Below are 18,341 nucleotides of genomic sequence, written 5' to 3'. Positions count from 1 at the left end.
ATTTCTGAATACCTGAATTTACTGGAGATTTATACTAAACTGAAACCGTGATTTTGCACTCTCGAAAATATACATATCCAAATTTAATTTAATTCTACCATCGGTAAAGGAAATCAATTTCTAAACCTTTTTCTCATATGCATCATTTCGATAGGAGGATTAATAAGAGAGATATCATTAATGGATGGTTTTTCAGCTCAAGTCCCAGCAGATATAATTAAAAAGCAGGTGCGTGTAAAGCGCATATTACAGAACTTGGAAACTACTGGAGATATTTCAACCAAACTTCTTATTTAGCATCAACCTGTCCAAAGGTTTATAGGGAACTGAAATAGTAATTTTACTCTCCCACAATCCCACTGGAAATGGGCCAGCTTTGATGGAAATCTAATTCTAAAACGTTTTTCTCATGTGAAATTTTGCAATAGGAGGATTAGTAAGGGAGATATGAACGGTCGGTTTTACAGGCTACGTCCAGTGGACTTAGATCCAAATTGGTTGTACGTGGAGCAAATTCTTTATCTTCATAAATAAAGTCGTAACGACCATTTTCTTCGCGGATCCATCTGCCATTGACTATTTTGGCGAAATTTTCATACAGTGGACATAGCTGAAAAGGTGTTAATTTTTGGTTCGGAAACCTCTTTACTTCTATTTTGTTACTTTCTTCACGGATCCATCTGCAGTCATCTCTTCTGTAATTTGGAACTCTCATAGGTCCTTCCCCGTTTCCTCCAACTTACACTTGTAATTACGCACATATTCATTTTTAATGTTTTGTTCGTTTGGGAGGCATGCTTTCTGGTGTTGACTAAGTTAATGTAACCTCAAGGATTTTCCATCTGTCGAAAACGCTAAGTATAACACCTATAACACATCTGTAAAAAGTACACACTATTAAACTATTAAACAAAGAATGACATGTTTAGTTCAAAAGAACATCCTCGGATTCTACGAAATCACTTTAAATCATGCCTATAAAAGTACAATGTGATTTACGTTACGTAAACTTGTCAATGACTGAGAATTGGTAATGCTATGGCCATTATTATTATTATTATTATTATTATTATTATTATTATTATTATTATTATTATTATTATTATTATTATTATTATTATTATTATTATTATTATTATTCGTATTACCCACTTTCAGGTACGATAGATCAATCATTGGTTAGTGAGTCGTGTTTACCTCTCCTCCCAGTACTTTTTCATTCTTTCAGATCTCGCCTTCCTCTCTTCTTCAGAAATTCTGTATAGTCGTTTGGGCTTCACCCTGTCCTGAAACCTCTTTATTTTATATTTGGTTATTTTCTTCACGGGTCCGTCTGCAAGCATCTCTTCTGTAATTTCGAACTCTCGTAGGTCCTTCTCAGCTTCCTTATTGCGGAAATAGTCGAAAAATCTTTAAGTTATCATTCTCGGGTCCATTTTTAGGATGTGGCCATGTAAGTCAATTCTCCTTTTCCATACTGTGTCGGAAATCCTTTATGTTTTCCTTTAAAGTATTTCATTGTTGATTTGTGAAAGTTCGTTATTATTGAATTTTTCATAGTATTTTCCTGTCCTTCATCTCCAACATTTCCATTGGACCATATGTACAGTAGTTATAGACAGTGTTTCTGAAGCATAAAGGGCTTCAGGCTTGTCTACTGTATTATAATGTCTGATATTGGAATTCTAGGAGAGGGATTTTTTGTTATAGGTGTCCTTCGTAAGCTGGAAGGCTGCTTCTATTTTGATTCGTCGAGATTCAATTGCTTTCTTCTCAAGACCATTCCAGCTGATGCATTCACCAAGGTATTTGAAATCCCCGAAGATCTCTATTTTTTGTTCCCCCACTTTCAACAATTTTGGAGTATTCTTAATGTTGGTTGTTATTTTGGTCTTTCCAAAGGTGATTTTGAGACCTACCTTCTCTGCTTGCTTCAGAAGTTTGTTCGACTGCTCCTTGGTTGCCTCCCACGTCTCAGCTATTAAGGCCATGTCGTCTGCGAAAGCTAAACATTTGATCTTTATACGCCTGTTTACTGATCTCAATCGAATTCCACCACTTGTTGTCTTATCTCATTCTTTGACTACCTTCTCCAAGGCACAATTGAACATTATGGGGGACATTCCGTCACTCTGTCGGACACCAGTTTTGATCTTTAAAAGAACCGACAATTCTCCCATGAATTTGACTTCGAAATATGTGTTAGTGAGAGTTTTCCTAATGAGCTTAGTGTTTATTTTGTTGTCCAGACCGAATTCTTTGAGTACAGAATGGAGATTTTCCAGGTCTAGTGAGTTATACGTCTTTTGGAAGTCAATAAAGGTGATGACGTAGGTTTTTGCCCTAGATTTCTGGTATGGTATAAGATTTTTAAGGTTCAAGATTTGTTCCGGACAGGTTCTCCCGTTTCTGAATCCCGCTTGATATTCTTCCACTTGATGATATAGCTGTGGTTCTGTTCCATTAAGTAAAGCCTTTGAGAATATCTTACATGCAATATCCAAAAGTGATATGCCCCTATAGTTGTGGAATCATTTTAACCCCCCTCTTGTGGATTGGGTGGATAAGGACCATCTTCCATTCTTCTGGAATTATTTATTTGTTCCAGATTTCTTCACAATCGTCTTGTAGGGATTTTATTGACATTCTTCCAAAGTTCGGCTGTGATCTGGTTTTCCCCCCATGCTTTGTTGTTTTTAAGGCTCTATATGACATTTTTATACCTCCTCGAAGGTTGGCGGATGTGAGTCGAGACTGATACTTGTTGGGACATAAACCTGCCGTTGGTCGAGGCAATAACCTTCAGATCGTCACTTATCTGTCAATCAATCAATCAATACTGATTTGCATTTAGGGCAGTCGCCCAGGTGGCAGATTCCCTATCTGTTGCTTTCCCAGCCTTTTCCTAAATGATTTCAAAGAAATTGGAAAATTATTGAACGTCTCCCTTGGTAAGTTATTCCAATCCCTAACTCCCCTTCCTATAAATGAATATTTGCCCCAGTACGTCCTCTTAAATTCCAACTTTATCTTCATATTGTGATCATTCCTACTTTTATAAACGCCATTCAAACTTATTCGTCTACTAATGTCATTCCACGCCATCTCTCCGCTGACAGCTCGGAACATACCACTTAGTCGAGAAGCTCTTCTTCTTTCTCTCAATTCTTCCCAACCCAAACTTTGCAACATTTTTGTAACGATACTCTTTTGTCGGAAATCACTCAGAACAAATCGAGCTGCTTTTCTTTGGATTTTTTCCAGTTCTTGAATCAGGTAATCCTGGTGAGTGTCCCATACACTAGAACCATACTCTAGTTGGGGGTCTTACCAGAGACTTATATGCCCTCTCCTTTACATCCTTACTACAACCCCTAAACACCCTCATATCCATGTGCAGAGATCGGTACCTTTATTTACAATCCCATTTATGTGATTACCCCAATGAAGATCTTTCCTTATATTAACACCTAGATACTTACAATGATCCCCAAAAGGAACTTTCACCCCATCAACGCAGTAATTAAAACTGAGAGGACTTTTCCTATTTGTGAAACTCACAACCTGACTTTTAACCCTGTTTATCAAGGGGTAAGCCCGGCACTCAATTTCAAATTAATTTTGCTGTAAAAGGCCGAAAACCGCAGGTAGTGACCTGTAACTATGAGTAGCTATTCATTGGAATAACGGGAGTGAGGGGGATTAGTCACTACCTAACCGAAACATATTCAGTGACTTCAGTGCCACTGAACTCTATTCTACTACTACGTGCCAGTGAGCGGAGAGCTCACCTTAGACCAGGCCTTTCCAACTCGAGTACTTGGTGCTGGGGCGCACCAACAGCACCGTTCCCCACCTACTCCACACAGTACATTGTATTTTACATCAAGAACAATTATGTTCGAAAAACATTCGCAACTTTAAATCTGCTATGGATACTGTGCCAAAATGTGTAAATTTCTGAAGAAAGTAAGGTTTGAACCATCGGCAGTTCAAAGAAATTTTAAAAGATATCGGGGCAGAAGGCAGCAACATTCCCTTTTATTCTATTTTGCGCTGGTTAAGTTCCGCGAAACTGCTAGCAACCTTCTTTGCAATAATTGAAATAAATACTTAAGTGTTCATGGAGATCGGTAGCTGATCTCGCTTTACTGGTAGACATAACTTCTTACTGCAAGGAAGGAACACATTGATTAGCACCATGTGTGATAGAATTAAGGTTTTCAAAATGCAGAGTTTGTTACTGAAAAGTCAGCTTGAAGCCGGAAATTTTGACAATTTTACTTCATTAAAATAATTACATTTGTCTACTTACAAAATCTTAGAGACTATCAGACCTCGTTACAAACTTTTCACCATGGATTCAACGCCCAATTCAAAGTAATTAATGATATGGCACTTCAACGTGAAATATTTATGACCCGATTTTCAGCGCGTCCTGAAGGATCACTATCATATTTCCAAACAGGGCTGATAAAACTACAGGGCAACGCAATCCTAAAGGACAGGCACTACCACTACAACGGTGATTTAATTTCCTTTTACTAAGGTGTTCATCCACAAGAATTTCCCAGACTTCATGCACTTGCCTTAAAATTTACGTCAATGTTCGGTACAACTTATGCATGCAAAGAGAGGTTTTCATTTCTGAATTTAAATAAATGTAAAACTAGGACTTCTCTGTCTGATGTTGTCTTAGAGGCTGTGCTTAGAATTTTTACTGCCAAATCGATAGCACCCAATATTGGTAAGTTCATTCATTCATATCCTAAAGGCAAGGCCTTGTCGCTGCAACCACATTTGTCTCTCATCTGCTGAGCGTTTCAGATCAACATATTTTTTCAAACTCTGCCTGTCCATCACGGAATCTAGATACTTCTTCCTCGGCCTTCCTCTTCCCTTCTTACCCAGAACTTTTCCTTCCAGCATAGCCGTGAGGAATGTGTTATGTCGAAGTACGTTGCCAAGGAATTTGGTTTTCCTCTTTTCTATAGTGTTGATCAATTTCCTGGTTTCTTTTATTTCCTTAACGACCCTATTGTTTGACTTATTCTCTGTCCAACTAATTTTCAGCATCCTCCTCCATATCCACATTTCCATTGCTTCCAAACCAAACCAAACCAAACCCCATGGCACTACAGCCCTTGAAGGGCCTTGGCCTACCAAGCAACCGCTGCTCAGCCCGAAGGCCTGCAGATTACGAGGTGTCGTGTGGTCAGCACGACGAATCCTCTCGGCCGTTATTCTTGGCTTTCTAGACCGGGGCCGCTATCTCACCGTCAGATAGCTCCTCAATTCTAATCACGTAGGCTGAGTGGATCTCGGACCAGCCCTGAGGTCCAGGTAAAAATCCCTGACATGGCCGGGAATAGAACCCGGGCCCTCCGGGTAAGAGGCAGGCACGCTACCCCTACACCACGGGGCCGGCACTTGCTTCCAGGCGTTTTATATCCTGTTTTGCTAAGACCCATGTTTCGCAACCATACAACAAAACACTCCACACAAGTTAGTTGCCGCAAAACGATGTCAACAATCGACTTAAACGCTAAATGTACATTAAGGCAAACGCAATGTATGTACAGAATAAATAGCTTGTTTATGTGTTCAGAGAATTATCATAAATAATATTGTTTTCGTAAGCTGTGCGCTGACTTGACCTGTGGTTTTGCCTTTGCCACTTTCCTCCTTCCCCCACCACCCCACGGGGCTACAGCACAGCGCAGGGGCTGCTGCTGGGGCCGGCCGGGGCTATGGGAGCACCTCAGTTGGAATCGTTTGCCTTAGACCATCCGCGTTATACATTTTTACTGATTTTGTTTCATTTTCGATTTTGTATTTTGTGTATAGCTTGTCAAATCCTTACAATTCTTATGATAAATGCCCGCTTCTAATTATTTTTTCCATTCATGTGTAGTTTATTTATTACATTGTGAATGTAATAAGGCTTTCAAGAAGAAAACCTTGGGTCTAGATCTCATAAAGACATAAGAGCCTCATATAACGATCTAAAAAGCGATCTACCGGGTGAGTTGGCCGTGCGGTTAGGGCCGCGCAATTGTGAGCTTGCATGCAGAAGATAGTGGGTTCGAGCACCAATTTCGGCATCCCTGGAGATGGTTTTCCGTGGTTTCCGATTTTCACAACAGGCAAATCCTGGGGCTATACCTTAATTAAGTCCATGGACGATTTCATCCCACTCCAAGGCCTTTCCTATCCCATCGTCGCCATACGACGTATCTGTGTCGGTGCGAAGTTAAACAGATTGTAAAAAACCGGTCTGCGGCTAAAAATAGCATAATAAGAAAAGATAAACCTCCCCCAAAAGTAACAAAGTAAAAATAGTCTATAGAAACTTAAGAAAACCTCACCATGGACGATAGGTGAGCGCCGCTCTCATCCTCGACTACCAGCGTTCGTCCATTAAGCTCGATCAACGGCGAGTTAAATGTCATTTTTTTAACTGATGTTTCACAGTTTCAAAGTAGTTTGTTAGTGTCCTGCAGTTATCCGTGTTGTTATGTGCTGTATTTCCGTTCTTGTCCCGTAACTGTAGAGCCGGTGGCTTGTATTTCGTTGTTCTCTGCTTAAAGTTTCTATAGAAACTTCTTGTCTTGTTTTTCATAAAGTCCTCATCTATTTGAATAACAATCTGGTTTTCGTAGGCCTTTTTAATTTTTGATATTTTTATTGACCATTTTTCTGATATTCAAGATTTTTTGTCTATTGCTTTCAGTTCGTTGCGATTGCCATTTGTGCCATGCTTCCTTCTTTTTTTTCAATAGATTGTCGCATTCTTCCGATCATCAAGCATGTTTTTGACTTTTGTTATAGGGGCTAATTGTTCGGCCTTTGATATAAAAGTTCCGTTTTATTTGATCCCAATCTTCTTTGTGTATTTCCTTTGTCGCCAGATGGTATTCTTTTGAATTTAAGATTTTCTCCGTGTCATAACGTTTACTTGTGTGTTCAAGGAGCTTGTCTTTCCTTCTGGGAATGATTTTTATCTTTGTCTTCGACAGGTAATAGTCCGAATCTAAATTAGCCCCCCCCCCCTGAGGACTTTGATATTTTGTATCTCCCTATTGAACTTCCGTCTAATAGCCACATGATCCAGTTGAAATTCACCCAAGTTAGGGTTTGGTGAGATCCACGATTTTTGTGTTCTATGAATCTTTTTAAAAGCTGTGGATTTCAGTAGCATACCATGGGATCGGCAAAACGCTTTCTGAAACCATTTTGATTGGTCCTGTTAAGCGCTGACTATTTCCCTACTACATGTTGATACATTCCCTCCTTCCCTATCTGGGCGTTGAAGTATCCCATTAGTACTTTTTTTTTCAGGTACCCTTTGGATGACATCGTCCAACTGATCCCGAAAGAGTTCCACTTTTTCCTTGTTCTTTCTGTTGTCCTCATTTACGATGGCATGGGCATTCACGATAGTGTACATTTTATTGGTAGACTTGGAAACCAAAGTTGATAGTCTTTAGGTTGAGATTCAAACTGCACTATGGAATCCAGGACGTTCTTGTTTATTAGGAGGGCAGTTCCTAGGTGTGGAATGTTTTCATGACTCTTGGTCCAACTTTTCCTTTGTATACCCTGAACCCTTCAGAGTAAAAATTGTTTCCATCTATACATCTGGTCTCCTCAAGTGCCGTTATGAAAATTCGATGACTCCTGAGAGTGTCTGTAAAATATTTTAACTTTCCTGTTTTAAGAAGAGATTTAGCATTGAACCTAGCTATGAAACTCAGTTATTTGCATTCGATTTTGTTTGAGGTTCCAAGACGCTCCAACTCGTGTCTCTGTAACGCTGCAGACTCCCCATAATCCGAGAGACTGCTTGTGCACGACGATACACCTGAGGTAATATGTTTCACACTACACTTTCCCATGAACGATAAACATGAGTTTTGGGTGACTACTTGAGTCACCAGTTTACAACCAAGGTTGTGAACCCCGGTGTTTTCGTCCAGCCGCCCCTAACGTTGGGTAAAGAGGCTGACTTGAGGCTGCCCAATCTGGTAATAGACGCCTGGAGAATTTTATGTTCTTCAACCAAGAATCGATTCTTGGAGGTAGCTCATCCACCCTCTCTGCCGTTTGGAGATTTTTCTCTTCATCCGTCACTGAGACCGTTGACCAGGTTTCGCCTAGTAACCCTAGTCAAGGTCGGACCCATCTGCCATCTCCGAAGGTCACCTTCTCCGCCATATACGCCGTTGAGGACTACACCAATAATCCAGGCTAACGGCCCTCCATATATATCCCAGTATTTTAAAGCCCCCAGGAATTGGTCTACCCGTTGGTCCGCGGATAGTATTGGGTATTTCAACCAGGCCTATATACTCTAGGGGCTCCCTATTCGCCACCTGTGGACGCGCTCTCTAGGGGTCGTGTTCTCCTGGTTACTTTCGGAAGTTAACCCACAAAGGCTGAGGTTATTTGCAGAGATTATTTATTTATTTATTTATTTATTTATTTATTTATTTATTTATTTATTTATTTATTTATTTATTTATTTATTTATTTATTTATTTACACGATTGTTCCCCTTAAGGAGAGCGATTGAACTTGAAAACGTAATATCATCTGCGGGCGTTTTTCCTCTTTTCTTCCCAAAATCTCGTCACCATCTCTGAATGCTTCCTCTTCCGCTCCTCCGTCCAATTTTTCCCATGTTGTCGTGATATTCTTGACTCGAATTTTACATTTGTGATTTCATTTCGGCACTCTGCTGTGCCGTCCTCCAGATGCGCTATGTTGATCTGTTGCAAGTCCCTCTGAACCTCTTTTAGCCATTCCGTACAGCATTTGTTTACGATGATGAGTCGTTGTTTCTTTACCGTTCAGGAGTTTTCCATTCTGTAAACGTGTGTGTAAAATTTTTGTCGGCGTTTTCTGATTTCATCCATAATGATGTTTATCTTTTCATAGAGATCGTTCTGCGGTCTCTTCATCCAGATGCCATTTATCTTGACTGCCCCATAAATCGTCCGAAAAATATGTTCGTTTCTGTTGTTCTACGTCCTCAATTTTAGAATGACTGTCAATCACCATTGTTTCGGCTGCACAGGTTGCTTCTGGAAGAATTACTGTTTTATAGTGCCGTAATTTTGCATCTATCAAAATTCTTTTCTTGTTGCAGTGAACCCATGTTATTATTATTATTATTATTATTATTATTATTATTATTATTATTATTATTATTATTATTATTATTATTATTATTATTATATAGGCCAGCAGAATGAAGGTGTTAGAAAATAGTTCTTTTTTTAAATTTCATGTGTTTCCACAATTTGGTATGGTGATTCCAAGTATATCAACCATTTTTCTGTATCACGTGAGAATTTTTCACGAAGTTCATTTGAATACATATGAAATGACCATCAAGATACACGTGCTTCCTTACGGTTTTAAACTGAAAGTAGAAAATTATTATTCAATGTTTTACATTTTGGAGAGGCCACTGCCAGCTGAGCCTGTAAAACGTTTTTGGGAATGATTATTTATTTTTTGATCTAACACTCATTTGAACGCCATACGGAAGAATTTGAATGTTTAAAACCCTATCATATTTAAAATCTGCGATGTAAAAGCTACCTATATGTGAAATTTTGATTGCACGTCGAACAGTAATGGAGGATTGAATAGTTTTTAAATAGTTTAAATATTTATTAACATCTAGGGTATTGTACCCATCCTGGGTAATTTAGGGCAGGTATTATATAATTTGGTTTCACAAACAGTTTTATAGATGGAATAGTTGGATGAGAACCTCCAGAAGTCACTTACCAAGCTTGAAGTCTCGTCCTCCCTACTTTCATTGCGTCACCGGCTGAACTCATAAAGCATACGCGCAATGGAATGTTCGAAAAAGAAAAATAGGCACTACATAAAATATAACGAAAGTAGCATTCTCTATAATGTGAGAGGAATACACTAATATTATTAAATGAGAAGAAACTTCGTTGAAATATTATTTGCTAAACATTGTATTATACTGATAAAAATCACACGATATGGTGCCATACTACAACACATAGAGAAGAAACAATCAAGAATAATGTCCTTGTAGTTTATTCATAGTTGTAGTTGGTCCTTGGTATACCTCAAATCATTTGATTATTAATTATCATGATTGTATAAAGTATACATTCCCATAAGTACGTTTCCTTTAAAACACGAGATTGCATCGCCATATTATAAACACATGGTCCATTTGACCATGACAATTATATATTTACACTGAACACATACGTGTATCCTGGGTTTACCTAACAAATTATATTCAAAGAAAAATCAGCCAACGCTGGAATCGAACCCATCACCATAGAACATTTTGGGGAATAATAAAACACGTAAACACATTACATAGCAAAAAAATATCAAACATATATCACACAATACCTCTTGAAGATATGCCTTAATCAAGCCATAGTATCAGCTTAAATTCTTCGTCCCAATATGAATCGAACTCAGGTTCTCCAGCTTCCAAGGTAAAAAATTTAAAACTCCAATCACGAGCTAATTTAATGCATAAGCATGGGAAGGGGTTTATCCTTCGCAAAATCAGAAAATTATCCGCATTACTCATAACGTATCATTAGAATGGAATTGAGACTGCTCTGGCGAATGAGAAGGATCCAGCAGGTAAACATTAAGCTTGTTAGAAACTACACAATCTCTCTCAGACCCTACCAGTCCTCATGTCATAAAACTGTCAATCATGACAACACAACAGCTGTGTGTCCACCTCCGTGACTACAAAAATACATTGAATTTCTCATTTTCTTTCTTTCTTTCTCTGTTACTTTCTTTCTTTTATATCATCTCGGCTCGTTATCAAATACGCGTTCATTTGAGAGCCATTACTTCTTATTATTCATATCTGGCTATATATTCAGCCTAATTCAATATATCACAACAGCTATAATTATTATTATCTTTTATCATTCCAACACCACAACATGTTACAGCTCCACCCTTCCATATCATACCACAGCATCTCAAATCCGTTCTATTAATTTACAGAGAAGACTCCATTCTTACAGGTTATCTAATTCTTCTCTCATATCTATATAATTCACATAATACCTCGGTTTGGGACATCTTCAATGATCATCTATTATCATACGGGATTTATAAATACCTGAATCACCTTGAAGCAAACATATAGTTTATATTCAAACTACTATGAAAATCTTTACCAAATAATAACATTACGAAGAAGTTATAAGTTTAGCTAAATCGCTATTCTTCCCAAGTATGTGCTTCATATACACTAAGAATTTATGGGATCTATATAATAATTCATGCAAATAAGCCTGCTAAATATCAATGATTATTCTTAAATCACATGAAAACCCTAACTAAAATAATAAATCTTTTCCCAGTCACACGCGTATGGTGTTCCCTACATTTAAAATGATTAATCATAACATTCTAATATTTACAAAATAAAAATTGCTACTGGCATGCAAATCTCGTGGTTTAATATATTCAAATCAGGTGTACTTATCAAATGATGGGTATGGTTTGCCGTCAGGTCGAGGTACAACTTGGATTTTTACACGAACATGATGAACGTTCTTCTCTCTGATAGTCCTTGGTTCTTCTTCATACTACCACGATCCATGTCTCGAACTGTGGTCTTCTTAGTTGAGTCTCTGGACGTTCCCCGTAGAAATGACTGCAGGCACTTAGACGCGATTCTTATAGGCTCCAGATCTTCGGGTTCGACGACTACTCACGAACATACAGGCCAAATGGGAAATCAGTTATTAAACACTGTTTATGTACTTTCAAAGGAATCTACTGGTGATAGGATCCACTAATCACTTTAAATGGATTAATGCAAATAGTGGCAAGTTTATAGAAATCACTGTTCATTTCTCCATTAATCACACAGTATATCACCACGAGTGTCCATGGAGTACGCAAGCGCTAATTTTATCAGGAATAGTTCTTTAATTTTGCTGAACGTCACTCACTCTTAAAATGCTTTGGATCGGTTATTATTAATTAATTAATTAATTACTGAACGGAATTAGCTGTCTCACTACCTCAAAACAACCTGACGCGTTTGCCCTTTCACTGATGATTCCATCATGAGCCGCAACCGACTGTCGTTGATAATTAAAATGTTAAATGTTGAGATAAGGCTTCTATTCATCAATACTGTGCATTAATTGTACCACACGGCTTATTTCGCGATATTTTACATCGCACTGATGTGTTTTTCTTCTTTGTCACAACGCTTCATACACTGATATCCAAGTTCACTCCTAACGTATGAGTACTTCGGCTACACAAATGACAATGGGATACTGTATCTAGGTCCTGGCTCTACTTATAGCCTCCGGACAAAATAGTCAGGCGGGAGGTAAATCATGCCCCTGGTGAAAATGAAGGTCCGGTAATCGGAATCTTTCAGGGACGTAAAAACAAACAAATTATAGCTTGTGACCTCTACTTTCTACTGATCACATATAAAACTAAAGCGATCAGTGGGTCATTCACAATCTCAAAAGCGTCCTTTTAGAAAATCACGCGTCATGGTTCATCGCGCAAGATCTCCCACTTTATTCCACACGTTGTCAGATTTCAGCAATCATCTTTACTATTATATGACAAGCGTCAATACCGATCCACCATTAAAGTATTGCATTTATACGCATCAACAATTAGCATTAAATACATCGGTTCGAATGAGACCTGACTCATAAATTTCCAAAAATTATTTCAGATGAAGGTGTTCTTCTTCTTCCTCATTTTAGTAAATTATGGTGAAGTGGCACCAATGAATGCGGTATTGAATTAGTAGAGGACATTTATTTCTCAGGGGATAACACACCTTAACTCAGCCCACTCTCCGACAACCTGCATTTCCACGCGTAGCGTCATCTTTCCTTCTCACTCCCTCGAAAAGAGAGCGCGATTTCAAGGTTCAGCAGTACTACGCTATCCTTTTCTCGTTACAGCGCAAAAAACTGCTCCCTCCGGGCCGGGATATCGCGAATCACATCCCGGTTCGGCATGTAGACTGCTAATTACTACATTATATGTCATAAAATGTTGCGGAAAACGGCATATATAATTAACCAAACCTCCTAACATGCCTATGGCATAGTAATGAACGGTCACAATATAGAACAACGACCTTCATAACAGAAACTAAGTTAGTGCCTGAAAGAGTTTCGGAAGAATGGATATTATGTTTTTGAGGGTCAACCACAAACTAACCCCTTAGGGGAGAAACATTTGGACGTATACGATATTTTACACCTACGATATACACGAGCAGCTTCCTCGTAAAATTACAGCTTTGTACGTCAGTTTTGGTGGGATAAATAATTTTGTTTATCGACCTAACCTCATTTAACACTTCTTGGTTGGAACGTTAAAAAATATTTCCCGTTTCACACCTAGGATTTGGAACTGGAATTTTGTCTTCGTACGTTAAACCGTTTCAGAGGAAGGAATAAATATATTTGTTTTCGGATCTTAACCCCCATTTAACTCTCTGATCGGTGAAATTTGTTTCAAACCTTCTGTTATTTAACACCTAGAATATAATTTGAAGTTTTAAATTCATAATTCAAGCAGTTTCACATAAATGTATATTTTTGTCATCATTCCTCACTCCCCAGTCAAAAAACAACTTTGAGGGGCGTCCTGCTATGAGCTTGAATCCGGGAGACAGTGGGTTTGAATCCCACTGTCGGCAGCCCTGATTATGGTTTTCCGTGGTTTCCCATTTTCACACCAGGCAAATGCTGGGGCTGTACTTTAATTAAGGCCACGGCCGCTTCCTTCCAACTCCTAGAACTTTCCTATCCATCGTCGCCGTAAGACCTGTCTGTGTCGGTGCGACGTAAAGCCATTAGCAAAATAAAACCCCTTTTGGGGCTGTATTATTTTAAGTCCACTGCTTATTTGTATCCTCATAAAATAATTTATATCATTTTACACCCTGTTAAGTAGATTCCACCCCCTCCCCCACCACAAAATACGTGTGTCTTTAGGTTTAAAGGAGATTCCTAATACTGTACCAATTTTCTCGTCCCTAACATCCTTCGTTTTTGAGATATAAGTATCCTCAAACAAAGAATTCAACTCATTCTTCAATTCATTTATCTTCCCCCCCACCACCACCATTGGATTTTACAAAAACAAAATAATACGTGTTTCTTTTTTAAGGAGATTCCAAATACAATTGTTCATGTCTGCATCATCTTCAGTGTTTGAGATATACCGTAAGTATCCTCATAAACAAATTCATCCCCTTTATTTTAAAAGAGAATTCCTTTATTTAAAAAAAGATTAAACATACCCTATTTTAATGTCTGTAATATGTGGTAACATTTTCTGATATACTGTGGATATGCTCATTTTAAAAATTCACCCCCTTTAACACTTCCCCTTAAGTGGATTTTCAAAAATTTATGCGTGTTCCTTTACTTTTACAGGAGATCCAAATACCAATTTTCACGACTGTAACATCCTCAGTGTTTGATATATAAGTATCCTCATAAAAATAATTCTACACTTTCTTCAGTTCTCTTCACCCACCCCACCCCCTTAAGTGGATTTTCCTAAAACAGAAGAATACGTGTTTCTTCATTTTTAAAGAGGATTACAAATACAAATGTTCATGTCTGTAACATCTTCAGTCTTTGAGATATAAGTATCCTCATGAAAGAAAGAGTTAAACACACTTTTCAGTCCTTTTTGAAACTCCCTTAAGTGAATTTTCCGAAAACAAAATACGTGATTTTATTTTTAAAGGAGATTCCAAATACCAATTTTCACGTCTGTAATATCTTCAGTTTTGGAATACCAGTATCCTAATAAAAATAATTAAATCCCTTTTTCAGTCATTTAAATCCCCTTAAGTGTTTTTTCCGAAAACGAAAAACGTGTTTCTTAACTTTTAAAGGATATTCCAAATACCAATTTTCACGTCTGCAATATCTTCAGTTTTGGAGATGCCAGCATCCTAATAAAAATAATTCAACACCCTTTCAGTCATTTTACCTCCCCTCCCTAAGTGTTTTTTCCGAAAATAGAAAAATACGTGTTTTTTTTAAAAAAAAATAATAAAATACCAATTTTCACGTCTGTAATGTGTTAAGTTTTTGAGATATACTATAGATTGCTCATTATAAAAATTCACCCCTGTAACACTTCCCTTTAAGTAGATTTTCAGAAAACAAATTATGCGTGTTCCTTCAGTTTTACAGGAGATTCCAAACCAGTTTTCATGTCTGTAGCATGTTACGTTTTTGAGTTACATCGTAGATATACACGTTTTAAAAATTCACCCCCTTGGTGAATCCTGTTTACACCCTCCTAAGAAGATTTTCCAAAAACAAAAAAATACGTTTCTTTATTTTTAAAGAATATTTCAAATACCCATTTTTAAGACTGTAACATCTTCAGTTTTTGAGATATAAGTATATGAAAGGTACTCAAACTTTCTTTCACACCCCTTAAGAGGATTTTCCGAAAACCAAAAAAATACATGTTTCCTTAATTTTAAAGAAGATTCCAAATACCAAGTTTACCTCTTTAAACTGTTAAGTTTTTGAGAGATATATATATACTAGCTGTAGTACCCGGCGTTGTCCGGGTAGCTTTTGAATGTTTACCTTTAGTATTTGTATTACCAGTTAGTTAAGAGTGAAGTGGATGCTTATTTATTTATTTATTTTTGAGATGTTGATTTTACGACCAATTATGCAGTTTTAGAGTTATTTAGACGTATCTGATTTCAAGTTTTAGATTATTTAATTTTCGTGTAAAACCTTGTCATTGTGGAGCCTAGAAATGACTGAGAAGTATTTGATTTTTTCCAAAAATTAAAAGTAATAATAATATGTATTTACCAGTCCCAACGTACATAATAATATACACGATTTCGGCAGTCATTGAGACTGTCACAATCATCCTAGTGTCCCCGGAAGCAGTGGGTTCAACACTCATCTCGGTCATTTTATACTATGTACTTTTAAGTCCTTCTCAGCTCCTCTCTCAGTGGAGACTGAACGTGGACTTAAACGGTATCAAGTGCGTTACAGTTCGTATCAGAGACACATTAACGATGGATTTCGACATTAATATTGGTTATTTTCAATTATTTTTGCACGTCAGCCCCTCTCATTCCCCATCCCCCGCGGAGGCTGTTATTTTTCATCTCCATAGCATTTTTTCTAAGATGGTAAGTCGTATGTGTACCAAGTTTCGTTGAGAGCCATTCTGGAACATACCCACATACAGTACATGCAGAATATCCGTCATATTTACATTCAATTCCACCCCTTCTCAACCTTCATAATGATTGCGGCTGAAGTATGCCTTAACCATCCAAAGTGTCACCGTTCAACTTTTGAACTCGTAAAGAATGTAATCGACATTAATATCAGTCAAATTCGTTTATTTTTATATTTCACCATCTCCCCTAGGAGTGCTAGGGGTGTTTACCGAGCAGTATTTCTTTCTTTTTTTTTTCAGATAGTAAGTCATACGTGTACCAATTTTATATGAGGGCTGTGCTGGATGAATAAAACATACAACCGTAATTTCGGTCATTTTGAACATTTTCCTTTCCACCCCTTCTAATATCCATGCCGACAGAGGCTGAACAACGACACCGGCGTGTGATTATTCATCTCAGCGACCTCAAAAAGTATGGCTGCACGTTAATTAAGGCCACGGCCGCTTCCTTCCAATTCCTAGGCATTTCCTATCCCATCGTTGCCGTAAGATATATCAGTGTCGGTACGATGTAAAGCAAATTAGCAAAAAAAAAAAAAAAAATAGAAATGTATGGATTCGACACAATTTTCGAATATTTTTATATATCATTCCCCCATCGTTCCCCCACCCCGAAGGAGGCTAAAATTGGGCATCAAAAATTTTCGGCGTGTCACTATTCATCTCAGCGACAGCGAAAAGTATGAATTCAATACTACTTTCCATGATTTTTATATTTCACCCCCTTGTCCTATACCCCTAAGGGTAGGTGGGGTGTCTAACTCCCACGTGGTTTGTCTCATGATACTAAAATTCGGAGTGCCGCTATTCATCTCAGTGACCCCGAAAAATGTGGATTCGACATTACATTCGACAATTATTATGTATCACTACCCCCTTCGCCCCCACCCCACGGGAGCTGAATTTGGACTTATAAAAAATCCAGAGTCTCACTATTCATCTCAACAACCACGAAAAGTATGGATTCGACACTATTTTCGGTCATTTGGATATATCATTCCCCCTCGCCCCCCCAGAGGGGGATGAATTTGGATTTTAAAAAATTCCGGAGTGCCAACATTCACCTTGGCGACCCCGAAAACTATGTATTAGACACTATTTTCGATTAATTTTATATAACACTCCTCTCGCCTCCACCCCAAAGGTGGTTGAACATGGACTTTAAAAATATTCAGATTGTCACTATTCATCTCAGCGACCACGAAAAGTATGGATTCGACACAATTTTCGAATATATTATATATCACCCCCTCGCTCCCGCTCCCCAATGGGTACATGGGGCGTCCTACCCACAAGTGGTTTGTCAAAACAAATCCGGAGTGTAACCATTCACCTCAGCGACCCTGAAAAGGGTGGATTCGATGCTACTTTCGGGCAATTTGATATATCACTCCACCCTCGCCCCCACCCCAAAGGGGGCTGAACATGTACTTTAAAAAATCCGCAGTGACACTATTAATCTTGGCGAACATAAAAAGTATGGATTCGACACTATATTCAATAATTTTCTTATATCAATCCCCCCCTCGCCCCCTCCCCAAAGGGTGCTGAACTTGGACTTTAAAATCTTCCAGAGTGTCACTATTCATCTCAGCGACCACGAAAAGGATGGATTCGATATTTTTAAAATATTTTATATATCACCCCCCTCGCAAACCCCCCCGCACCTCAAATGGTACGTGGTGGTGTCTTACCTCCACGCGGTTTGTCAAAAGAAATCCGAAGTATCACTATTCATCTCGGCGAACCCGTAAAGGATGGATTCGACCCCATTTTCGGTTATTTCGATTTGTCACTTCCCCCTCGCCCCCACACCAAAGGGAGCAAAACTTCGACTTTAAAAAATTCCGGAATGTCACTATTCATCTCAGTGACCGTAAAAAGTATGGATTCGACACTCTTTTCGAATATTTTATATGTCACCCCCCTGGCGCCCCCCGCCCCTATGGGTACATGGGGTGACCCCCACGCGGTTTGTCAAAGGAAATCCGGAGTGTCGCTATTCATCTCAGCGACCCCGAAAAGGATGGATTCGACACTACTTCCTATTACTTTGA

General features: G+C 38.3%; 1 protein-coding gene across 1 annotated transcript in view; it reads left to right on the top strand.

Annotated features, from left to right (window-relative positions):
* Nucleotides 1-18,341, top strand: part of LOC137501285 (putative serine protease F56F10.1) — an 86,472-nt gene that overhangs the window by 25,796 nt on the left and 42,335 nt on the right. The window lies entirely within an intron of this gene.

The sequence above is a fragment of the Anabrus simplex genome, chromosome 6, assembly GCF_040414725.1.
Source record: "Anabrus simplex isolate iqAnaSimp1 chromosome 6, ASM4041472v1, whole genome shotgun sequence".
Classification (NCBI taxonomy): Eukaryota; Metazoa; Arthropoda; class Insecta; order Orthoptera; family Tettigoniidae; genus Anabrus; species Anabrus simplex.
The sequence above is the reverse complement of the archived record's forward strand: the minus strand, read 5'-3'. Positions and strand labels throughout refer to the sequence as shown.